The following is a 12,050-nucleotide window of genomic DNA, read 5'->3' as shown; positions in this document are numbered from 1 at the left end:
CAGTATGTAAAAAGCCCAACAAGAGAGGAAGCACTGCTGGATCTAGTAATGGGAAATGAACCAGAACAGATGAGAGAAATAAGCATTGGGGAACATTCAGGCGTTAACGATCACAACATAATCAGGTTTAAGATAAAGATTGAGAAGGACATAAGACAAAGACCAAAATAATAAATTGGAAAAAAAGCTGATTTTTCAGGGGATGAGGATAGAACTAGGGAAAATAAACTGGAAAAATTTACTGATAAACAAAGAAATAGAACAGCAGTGGGATACATTTAAAATAGTGATCAATAGGGGTCGATTTTAGGAGGGAGGCGGGTTGGCAGCAGGGGGTCGATTGGGCACATGGGTAACGCGCCCATTGAACTCGGGATGCTCCGCACGTGATCGCAGCCTGATTGAAGGTACTTACCTTGGCTTCCGGGTTTCGCGCTGGAAAGCTGCGCAGCGGGCGGACTGTGCACCCGCATCATAGGCTGTCAGCTGGAGGAGCCCTATTTAAAGGGGCAGTCCACCACTGACTGATGCTACAGAAAATATGCAAAATTACAGCATGGAGCAGCCCAGGGGAAAGGCTGCTCCCAGGTTTAATGATGCCTCACTCCAGGTCTTACTGGATGGGGTGAGGAGGAGGGGGAGGACAGAGATCTTCTCCCCGGCGGATGGGAGGAAGTGGCCTGCCTCTGCCATCACGGAGGCCTGGCTCGAGGTGGCAGAGGAGGTCACCAGCACCACCAACATTACGCGCACCTGCATACTGTGCAGGAGGCGCTTCAATGACCTAAGTAGGTCAGCCAAAGTGAGTACACTTACTCATTCCCCTACACTCCGTCTGCCACATCACCGCCCCCACCCCACATCTCCTTCTGCACTGCCAACACTACTCTATCATATCACTCCTCACACCCACTCAAAGCTCATCCTCATCTTACCTGCACTTACTCACCTCACCAGTACTCATCCCACCACTACCACTCAATCCAATCCTCATACAATCTCATGGCTCTGTCTCATACTCACCCTCTCATGCATCTCTTTCACGGTCAGCCTCACCCAACCAGGGCATGCATCACATATGTGCAGTAGGAAGCGTAAGGCAAACATATCGTGAGCATGAAGGAGATGCACAAGGGTGTTTGAGGGTTTGTCATGGTTTTTACTTATATTTAATTTCTGATCAACTCACATTACATATTATATTGTCACCACTACTGCCACGTCTTTGCAAATCTTGTCTGGTTTGTGCAATAATGCCCTTTCCTGAGGATCACAATGAAGACCCACAACTGATGCCACCCATTGTGTCACTGCAGAGTGGGTGTAGGTGTATTTGCAGGGCTCTTTTGTGCAGACGACTGAGAGACGTCGGCGATGTCCCCGGTGGCACCCTGGAGAAGTTGTTGAGGGCAGTGGTGACTTTGACAGCGACAGGTAAGAAGATGGTGCTCGAGCCAGCCGGGAGCAGCTCGGCATGAAGGAGGCTGCAGATGTCCACGACTCCATGTCGAGTGACTCTGAGCCTCCATGTGCACTGCTGCTCAGAGAAGTCCAGGAAACTGAGCCTCGGCCTGTAGACCCTGTGACGAGGGTAGTGCCCTCTGCAATGCATCTCTCTCTGCGGTTGCCCTCCCTCCTGCTGTGCAGGTGGATGTGTCACAGCATTGTGTTGTGGAGCTCCACGTGTCAGAGGTGGATGGCGTGACCGGCGAGGCTGATGATGCTGTTCGTCCTCCGAGGAGGTCATGACTGCAGCTATGGAGGCCCCCATCTGGAAGATGTACGTTTGAGGGGGTCCGCAAGGTAGGTAAATGTGTCTGGACACCGGGGTTGAGGTTCCAATTTTGTGAATTTTATTGTTAGGAGGAGGGTGGTGGAGGCCAAACTTTGCCCAAAATGACAGAGTGGCCTCCTGCAAAGAGTGAGGGTCTCCGCCACCACCCCCCACCCCGCCCCTTTACAGTTGCCACAGGCTGGTGGCTGCAACACGTCCATTTCAACTATGAGTGTTTCCCCCAGTACGGGAAACAGTCTCAGTTGAGTTGAAAATCCCACCCCTCCTAAAATATTATGTCAATCAGGTCTGCTAACGAACTGAACTATGTAAATAATTGGTTTAAGTAGGATCCCACCGGCTTTAATTGCCAGCGGGAGTCCCACATGCGGGGGCTGCACGCTCATCTAAGCGCGTCACTGGGGAACCCGGAAGTGGGCGGGTTGGAGCCGGGCTCCAGACCCGCCCCGGGAATCCCCGATTTCCGGAGTCCCCCCCCGCCACGAACCCGCCGGCTCGGAGGTCCGAAAATCGAGCCCATAGAGTCCAGGAGAAATATATCTCACTAAAAAGCAAGAACAAACTAGTCAGCAATGATACACATTGGCTGATTAAAGAAATAAGGACAAAATTGAAACTAAAGAAAAAGGCACACACTAAGTACATAAACACCAAAGGAGAGGATGACAAAAGGGAATTAAAAAAAAGTAAGTATTCTACAGACACATAAATAACAAAAGAAAAATCAGGATAGGGATAGGGCCTCTCAGGGATACACACAATAAACTCACAGGTAATGACAGTGAAATGGCAGAAATCTTAAATAATTATTTTGCCTCAGTATTTACCACGGAGACTAACAATGTGGACATGACATTAGAAGGCGAGATCAAAAAAGATGTAAAAACATTTAAGATAGAAAGGGGGGAGGTAATTGATTAACCAAACTTAGAGAGGATAAAACCCCTGGTCTGGATAGATTGAATGTGCACATATTAAAAGAAGCATGGTGAAGACCGCTCTGGGAGTGGCCATTTCCATGAATACTCCCTGGGCTGCTCTCAGTGAAATGACTGTATGAGCATGGGAGGCGGTGCGAGATCACATACCGTCCAGCTCTTCAACCGGGGTAAAGGCAAAGCAGTCTCGATGATGGAAGGTCTGAAGGAATCTAGCAAACCACCAATTGGGAGGGGAAACTTCCCTCAGAGGGGATTCACATGCTATAATTGTGGCAAGACAGGACATTATGCTAAGGAATGTAGACAGTTCAGAAACGAGGCATAGGATAGGAACCCACCCCCATATGGACCATCTCGGCCATCCCCCGCTGACCTAAGGAATGATAAGTTAATAGCTCTCTAAACAGCTAGTGCCGTGTCTGAACTAACTGGACGAGTATCGGTAGTTACCTACGAAACTCCCTTAGCCCCTCCAAGTCCATCAGGGAACTTGGGGCCAGTGTCTTCTAGCCATGCATGACAATCATGGAAGAGAGAAGGCCCCCCAACAAAGTCAGCCGTGAGGTTCCGACACGATGGCCAGGCCAGATCTGTAATCCGTGCTGTCAACGCTCTCAAGACCAACCGCAACATCGTCATCAAACCAGCGGACAAAGGAGGAGCCATAGTCATACAGAACAGAACAGACTATTGCAAAGAAGCATACCGACAACTGGACAACCAGGAACACTACAGACGGTTACCCGCAGATCCGACCAAAGAACACACCCACCAGCTCAACAAACTGATCAAGACCTTCGATCCAGACCTTCAAAGCATCCTACGCACTCTCATCCCACGTGATCCCCGCGTGGGAGACTTCTACTGCCTCCCAAAGATACACAAAGCCAACACACCCGGACGTCCCATCGTATCAGGCAACGGAACCCTGTGTGAGAACCTCTCTGGATACATCGAGGGCATCCTGAAACCCATCGTACAGGGAACCCCCAGCTTCTGTCGCGACACTACAGACTTCCTACAAAAACTCAGTACCCACGGACCAGTTGAACCAGGAACACTTCTCACCACGATGGACGTCTCGGCACTATACACCAGTATCCCCCACGATGACGGCATCGCTGCGACAGCATCAATACTCAACACCAACAACAGCCAATCTCCGGAAGCCATCTTACAACTCATCCGCTTCATCCTGGATCACAATGTCTTCACCTTCGATAACCAGTTCTTTACCCAAACACACGGAACAGCCATGGGGACCAAATTCGCACCCCAATACGCCAACATTTTCATGCACAAGTTCGAGCAGGACTTCTTCACTGCACAAGACCTCCAACCAACACTATACACCAGATACATCGACGACATTTTCTTTCTATGGACCCACGGCAAGGAATCACTAAAGAGACTACACGATAACATCAACAAGTTCCATCCCACCATCAAGCTCACCATGGACTACTCCTCAGAATCAGTTTCTTTCTTGGACACACGAATCTCCATCAAAGACGGGCACCTCAGCACCTCACTCTACCGCAAGCCCACGGACAACCTCACGATGCTCCACTTTTCCAGCTTCCACCCTAACCACGTCAAAGAGGCCATCCCCTATGGACAGGCCCTGCGAATACACAGGGTCTGCTCAGACGAGGAGGAACGCGATGGACACCTACAGATGCTGAAAGACGCCCTAGTAAGAACGGGATATGACGCTCGACTCATCGATCGACAGTTCCGACGGGCCACAGCAAAAAATCGCATAGACCTCCTCAGGAGACCAACACGGGACGCAACCAACAGAGTACCCTTTGTCGTCCAGTACTTCCCCGGAGCGGAGAAACTACGCCATGTTCTCCGCAGCCTTCAACATGTCATCAATGAGGACAAACACCTCGCTATGGCCATCCCCACACCTCCACTACTCGCCTTTAAACAGCCACCCAACCTCAAACAGACCATCGTTCGCAGCAAATTACCTAGCTTTCAAGAGAACAGCGTCCACGACACCACACAACCCTGCCACGGTAACCTCTGCAAGACATGCCAGATCATCGACACAGATACCACCATCACACGAGAGGACACCACCCACCAGGTGCATGGTTCATACTCCTGTGACTCGGCCAACGTTGTCTACCTCATACGTTGCAGGAAAGGATGCCCCAGAGCATGGTACATTGGCGAGACCATGCAGACGCTGCGACAACGGATGAACGGACACCGCGCAACAATCGCCAAACAGGAGGGTTCCCTCCCAGTCGGGGAACACTTCAGCAGTCATGGACATTCATCCACCGACCTTCGGGTAAGCGTACTCCAAGGCGGCCTTCGAGACACACGACAACGCAAAATCGTCGAGCAGAAATTGATAGCCAAGTTCCGCACCCATGAGGACGGCCTCAACCGGGATCTTGGGTTCATGTCACGCTACACGTTACCCCACCAGTGAACAAATGTTATCTGTTTTTAATATAATGGGTCATTTGCTGGCTTTCTCTGCCTTCCGGGTGTTTCTGCCTCTCTCTGTATTTTTTTGTTTTTTTTTGTTTTTTTTTCCTGTTTGTTTTTTTGTTGAATGTGTATTCGGGGGTTCTGCAGGTGACACCTCTCTGTCTGAACACGGTGATTGCCTTGGCAACGGGCAGTTGCAGGGGCAGTCTGTAAACACCATGTATTGTTCTGTGATGTATAAATGCGTAGGCTTCAAGGAGCTCCTGAACATTTACCTGACGAAGGAGGAAGCCTCCGAAAGCTTGTGAATTTAAAATAAAATTGCTGGACTATAACTTGGTGTTGTAAAATTGTTTACAATTGTCAACCCCAGTCCATCACCGGCATCTCCACGTCATAAATAGGGGTGAGCAGCAGTTAATGTTCGTAGACACAGGATCATCAGTGACCATTATTCATACCCCACAGCCTGAGCATTATGAGGCTGCAGGACAGCCACGTGTGCTTTTAAATGGATTTGACAGTTCAAGTCAATATGCATACCAGGTGGGCCGAACCCGATTGACACTCCTGGGGTTCCAGTGCATACTTGAAGCAGTGGTCGCTATGCAAACCATCGATGGGCGTGGGATACTGGGAACCAACGCGCTAAGCCAGTTCTGTGTTATTATCGACTATGCTAACGAATGTGGGTGACAGTGTTGACTCAGTAATTAATGACACAACGGGCTCAATTTTAGCACCCGCGATCGGGTGCGTTGGTGGCGGGGGGGCTACGAAAATCGGCGATTCCCAGAGCGGGTCGGGAGCCCAGCTCCAACCCGCTCACTTCCGGGTTTCCCACTGACGCGCTCACATGCGCGCGCAGCCCCCGCGTGTGGGACTCCCGCTGGCAATTAAAGCCTGCGGGATGCCACATAAGGTATTTATTTAGGTATTTCAGGTCGTTTAGAGACCTGATTAACATGATATTTTACATGGGGTGGGATTTTGCAAACAACTGGGAGTGTTTCCCGTACTGGGGCAAACACTCCCCGTTCAAATGGACGTGTTGCAGCCATCAGCCTGTGGCAGTTACAAAGCTCCATTTGACAAGTAGGGGGGGAGACCCTCACTCATTGCAGGAGGCCACTCTGTCACTTTGGACAAAGTTTGGCCTCCACCACCCTCCTCCTAACAATAAAATTCACCAACTTGCACACTTACCCCAGTGTCCAGACACATGTACCTACCTTGCGGACCCCCTCAGATATACATCTTCCGGATGGGGGCCGCCGTAGCTGCAGTCATGACCTCCTCGGAGGCCAAACAGCATCACCAGCCTCGCTGGCTACGCCATCCACCTCTGACACGTGGAGCACCACAACACAGTGCTGTGACACATCCACCTGCACAGCAGGAGGGAGGGCAACCGCAGAGAGAGATGCGTTACAGAGGGCACTACCCTCGTCACAGGGTCCACAGACCGAGGCTCAGCTTCCTGGACCTCTCTGAGCAGCAGTGCACACGGAGGCTCAGAGTCACTCGACATGTAGTCGTGGACATCTGCAGCCTCCTTCATGCCGAGCTGCTGCCGGCTGGCCCGAGCACCATCTTCTTACCTGTCACTGTCAAAGTCACCACTGCCCTCAACAACTTCTCCTCCGCATCCTTCCAGGGTCTCTCAGTCGTCTGCACAAAAGAGCCCTGCAAATACACCTACACCCACTCTGCAGTGACACAATGGGTGGCATCAGTTGTGGGTCTTCATTGTGATCCACAGGAAAGGGCATTATTGCACAAACCAGACAAGATTCGCAAAGACGTGGCAGTAGTGGTGCCAATATAATATGTAATGTGAGTTGATCAGAAATTAAATATAAGTAAAAACCATGACAAACCCTCAAACACCCTTGTGCATCCCCTTCATGCTCACGACACGTTTGCCTTACGCTTCCCACTGCACATATGTGATGCATGCCCTGTGGCTGCAGCACGGGTAGTGGCAGGTTGAGTAAGGCTGACTGAGACAGAGCCATGAGATTGTATGAGGATTGGGTTGAGTGGTAGTGGCAGGATGAGTACTGGCGAAGTGAGTAAGTGCAGGTAAGATGAGGATGAGCTTTGAGTGGGTGTGAGGAGTGATGTGACAGAGTAGTGTTGGCTTTGCAGAAGGAGATGTGGGGTGGGGGCGGTGATGTGGCAGACGGAGTGTAGGGGAATGAGTAAGTGTACTCACTTTGGCTGACCTACTGAGGTCATTGCAGCGCCTCCTGCACTGTATGCAGGTGCGTGATATGTTGGTGGTGCAGGTGACCTCCTCTGCCACCTCGAGCCAGGCCTTCTTGGTGGCAGAGGCAGGCCGCTTCCTCCCGCCCACCTTAACTGGGAGCAGCCTTCCCCCTGGGCTGCTCCATGCTGTAATTTTTCCTATTTCTTGCAGCATCAGTCAGTGAAGGACTGCCCCTTTAAATAGGGCTCCTCCAGCTGACAGACCTTACTGCGCATGCACAGTCCGCCCGCTGTGCAGCTTAGCAGCAGGGAACCCGGAAGAACAGGTAAGTGGATCCAATCAGCCTGCGATTGCGTGTGGAGCAGACTGATTTCACCGGGCGCGTTACCCACGCGCCCAATCGACCACGCGCCGCGAAGGTAATATCAGGCCCAATGAATTTTTGCACAGTATTAGTAATTTCGGATGTACGCTCGGTATACACGATTAAGAGACAGGAATTGTACGATCCACTGGTGCATGACAATCCTGAAGTACAGGCTGCGTCGCGAAAATGGATGTCGGTATTCGCGATTAGTAAAAATGATTGTGGGCAAATGGAGGGTGAGGAGAAGGTAAATGGACCTCCACATTCATTTGCAAAACAGTACCTGATCCCTCCTGAATGCCATCCGTATATAAAGGCTAGTATTGAGTCATTGTTATAGCAAGGTGTTAGAGTGGGCACGTTCACCACAAATTCCCCAAATGGCCCATTAAGAAACCAGATGATAGCTGGCAATTAACGATTGACTATCGCAAATTAAATTCGGTTACCCCTGCTTGCTCACCAGTGGTCAGGGAAACACCAACGCTGTTGTCCCAGTTACCAACAAGGGGCAAATAGTTTTTGACCTTAGATGTAGCCAACGGATTTTGGAGCATTCCAGTCTGGAAACAAGATCAGTGTAAGTTCACCTTTACTTTCCAAGATCAAAGCTATTCCTGGACTTGTTTGCCCCAGGGTTTTCACAACGCCCCAACCATTTTTCACAAGCGAATGGCCAAAGCCATCAAAGACTTGTCCAAACCTCGCTGCCTACTACAGTATGTAGATGATTTGCTACTAGTAATGGCAACAATAGAGGAGCATCTTGTGTTATTAGATGAACTGTTGCAAATACTCAGTGAAGCAGGTCTTAAACTCAACCCTAAAAAGGCCCAACTGCTAAAAGAGCAAGTTACATTTTTGGGAGTTTCAATCTCGGCGGCGGGACAAACTCCAGACCAGCATAAGGTGGACATTATTCAGGACAAACTCCAGACCAGCATAAGGTGGACATTATTCAGGACAAACTCCAGACCAGCATAAGGTGGACATTATTCAGGACAAACTCCAGACCAGCATAAGGTGGACATTATTCAGGACAAACTCCAGACCAGCATAAGGTGGACATTATTCAGGACAAATTCCAGACCAGCATAAGGTGGACATTATTCAGGACAAACTCCAGACCAGCATAAGGTGGACATTATTCAGGACAAACTCCAGACCAGCATAAGGTGGACATTATTCAGGACAAACTCCAGACCAGCATAAGGTGGACATTATTCAGGACAAACTCCAGACCAGCATAAGGTGAACATTATTCAGGACAAACTCCAGACCAGCATAAGGTGGACATTATTCAGGACAAACTCCAGACCAGCATAAGGTGGACATTATTCAGGACAAACTCCAGACCAGCATAAGGTGGACATTATTCAGGACAAACTCCAGACCAGCATAAGGTGGACATTATTCAGGACAAACTCCAGACCAGCATAAGGTGGACATTATTCAGGACAAACTCCAGACCAGCATAAGGTGGACATTTTTCAGGACAAACTCCAGACCAGCATAAGGTGGACATTATTCAGGACAAACTCCAGACCAGCATAAGGTGGACATTATTCAGGACAAACTCCAGACCAGCATAAGGTGGACATTATTCAGGACAAACTCCAGACCAGCATAAGGTGGACATTATTCAGGACAAACTCCAGACCAGCATAAGGTGGACATTATTCAGGACAAACTCCAGACCAGCATAAGGTGGACATTATTCAGGACAAACTCCAGACCAGCATAAGGTGGACATTATTCAGGACAAACTCCAGACCAGCATAAGGTGGACATTATTCAGGACAAACTCCAGACCAGCATAAGGTGGACATTATTCAGGACAAACTCCAGACCAGCATAAGGTGGACATTATTCAGGACAAACTCCAGACCAGCATAAGGTGGACATTATCCAGCGGTTGCTGCTGCCAGTTTCCAAAACAGCATTAAGGTCATTTCTGGGTCTGGTAGGATACCAGAGGTCTTTTATTCCACGATTTGTTGAATTGGCCAAACCTGTTTTTGAACTTTCAAAAGGGAATGTGGATGAGGTGAACTCGCAATGGACCAAGTCCCACACTAAGGCAGTTCAGCAACTGAAAGAGGCAGAAATGCAGGCCACCTGTTTAATCACCCCAAACCCCGACCAACCCTTCCACCTGACATAGCAAAGACTTGATATCACCCCGAAACGGACTGCCCTCCTTCCCCAGCTGTTGTTGTACTGGGGCGAGCCACGTGAGCGTCCCCTACCCTCGTTGGACCATGCTATTCACCCAGTCCAGAGGGAGCCTTTATTAAATGCATCGGATGTCTATATCGACAGATCATCGTTCCACCATAGGGACACCGCCTACACCAGCTTTGCTGTCGTCCTTGCCGATCGAATAATTCAGCACAAGTGCGTGCCCCATTCGGCACAACATGCTGAAGTCACTGCACTCTTGACTGCTGTGATTGTAACCTCTAACCAACCTGCTAATATCTGGTCTGACAGTGCTTATGCTATCAACACCATGTTGTCATTGCCTTTATATCATAAGAATGATTTTTGTACTTCGGATGGTAAGCCTCTTGTGCATGGGAATGTGTTTAGATGATTGTGAGATGCGTCATCAGGCAGACAACAGCCATGTTTTATCGGAAAGGTTAAGGCACATACAAAAGGAATGGACTCTCATTCAGTTTGGTAATTCCTGGGCTGACCATGCGGCCAAAGAGGTAGCCGTTAACGGGGTTCTCCTGGAATCCTTGTTCAATGATTGGGTGTCAGCTATCACTAGCCACAATCCGGTCAACACGGATCCATATGCCCTACAGATGTCCGATACGCCCAATCGGCAAGTCATCACCTGGCACCGGCAATCCAAACCTTTACCCCAGCCTACTGAATGGGCCCACCTGACGGTGCTCATTGAAAACAGCATGTGCGGATGTCCAGACAACCCAATGCTCATGTATCAGCCCAAAGCAGACTCTTTCCCCATTGTGTGTGTTCCCCCTGTTTTGAGTGAGGAATTTTTTGACATGTTCCATGCTCATCCGGTAGGCAGCCACTGCTCGGCAAAACAGTGTGGTTGCCAGGGTCGGGTAGGGAGACGTCTGGTCTGTCTGCAACACACCTACACACCAACCTTGCTTTTCTCCGGGCTTTTCTGGACCCATCTCCAGAAAGATTTCATCGGTCCATTGCACAAGACTCCGACAGATCACTGGCACTGCCTGGTGATTGTGGATAAGTTAAATGGGCATGCATTTACAGCAGCCCGACTGTTATTGAGTGAGGTGATCTGCAAGTGGGGAGTGCCGATACAGGTAGACAGTGATCAAGGATCACACTTCACAGGTCGAATTTTTATCGAACTATGGAAACTTATGAAGGTAGAACACAAACTACACATATCACTTCACCCACAGTCATCGGGAACCGTCGAAAGGGGTAATCAAAACTAAAGACAATGCTTAAAAAGTTTTGTGCAGATCACTCAATGGATAAATATGCTGCCTAAATGCCTGATGGAAATCAGAACAACTCCCAGTAACACTACAGGTATCTCACCATACCAGGCTATGACAGGAAGATTGATGCGCTCCCCAGGATACCTACTGGTGCCCATAGCAACCCCACGGCAACACGGTGCAGCAAGCCATCAGTGGTTGGACCAAATGGTTGACTGTGAATAAAACCAATGAATTTGTGGCTCAAAACAGTGGGAAAAGCAAGAATCAGATTAAGAAGTATTTTGACTAAAAGGTCCATCCTTTTGAGTATCAGGTTGGAGATTTGATAATGGTTCGGAACTACAAAAAAAAGAGCACCTGTTCGAACCAAAATGGAAGGGACCATTTCCCATAGTGGACCGCATTAGTCCATCTGTATACCTCATCCAGTGCACGGGAAAGGGAAATAAAAGGAACGCCAAGTGGTACCACATTAATCAGTTAAAATCAGGGAAGTAATAGTTCTTTCCTTCAAAAGGTCAGAAATGTAAGAGCATGGTTCATATCGAAACCTTGTCAGTTATCCCAACTTGCTTGGCGTCTAGATATTTAGCAAGAAGGCGGTACTGAGGGATGATGAGGTCCTGTCTCAGTGTGAGGAAAAACAGCCGTTTCTGGGTGTGTAAATGCACAGCTGAGGTAAAGGCCATCTAGAGTTGTTTGACACTGAGTCAGCACGGGAGATGGGACAGTTTATTACTAGAAGATAAGACCAGAAAGGCATATCTGATGTCCCAAATGCCAAATAGTACTTGTGTTAATTTTGTTTATACTGCACTCAATG

This window comes from Heptranchias perlo, chromosome 16 (genome assembly GCF_035084215.1).
Source record: "Heptranchias perlo isolate sHepPer1 chromosome 16, sHepPer1.hap1, whole genome shotgun sequence".
Lineage (NCBI taxonomy): Eukaryota > Metazoa > Chordata > Chondrichthyes > Hexanchiformes > Hexanchidae > Heptranchias > Heptranchias perlo.
Note: the sequence above shows the minus strand (reverse complement) of the source record.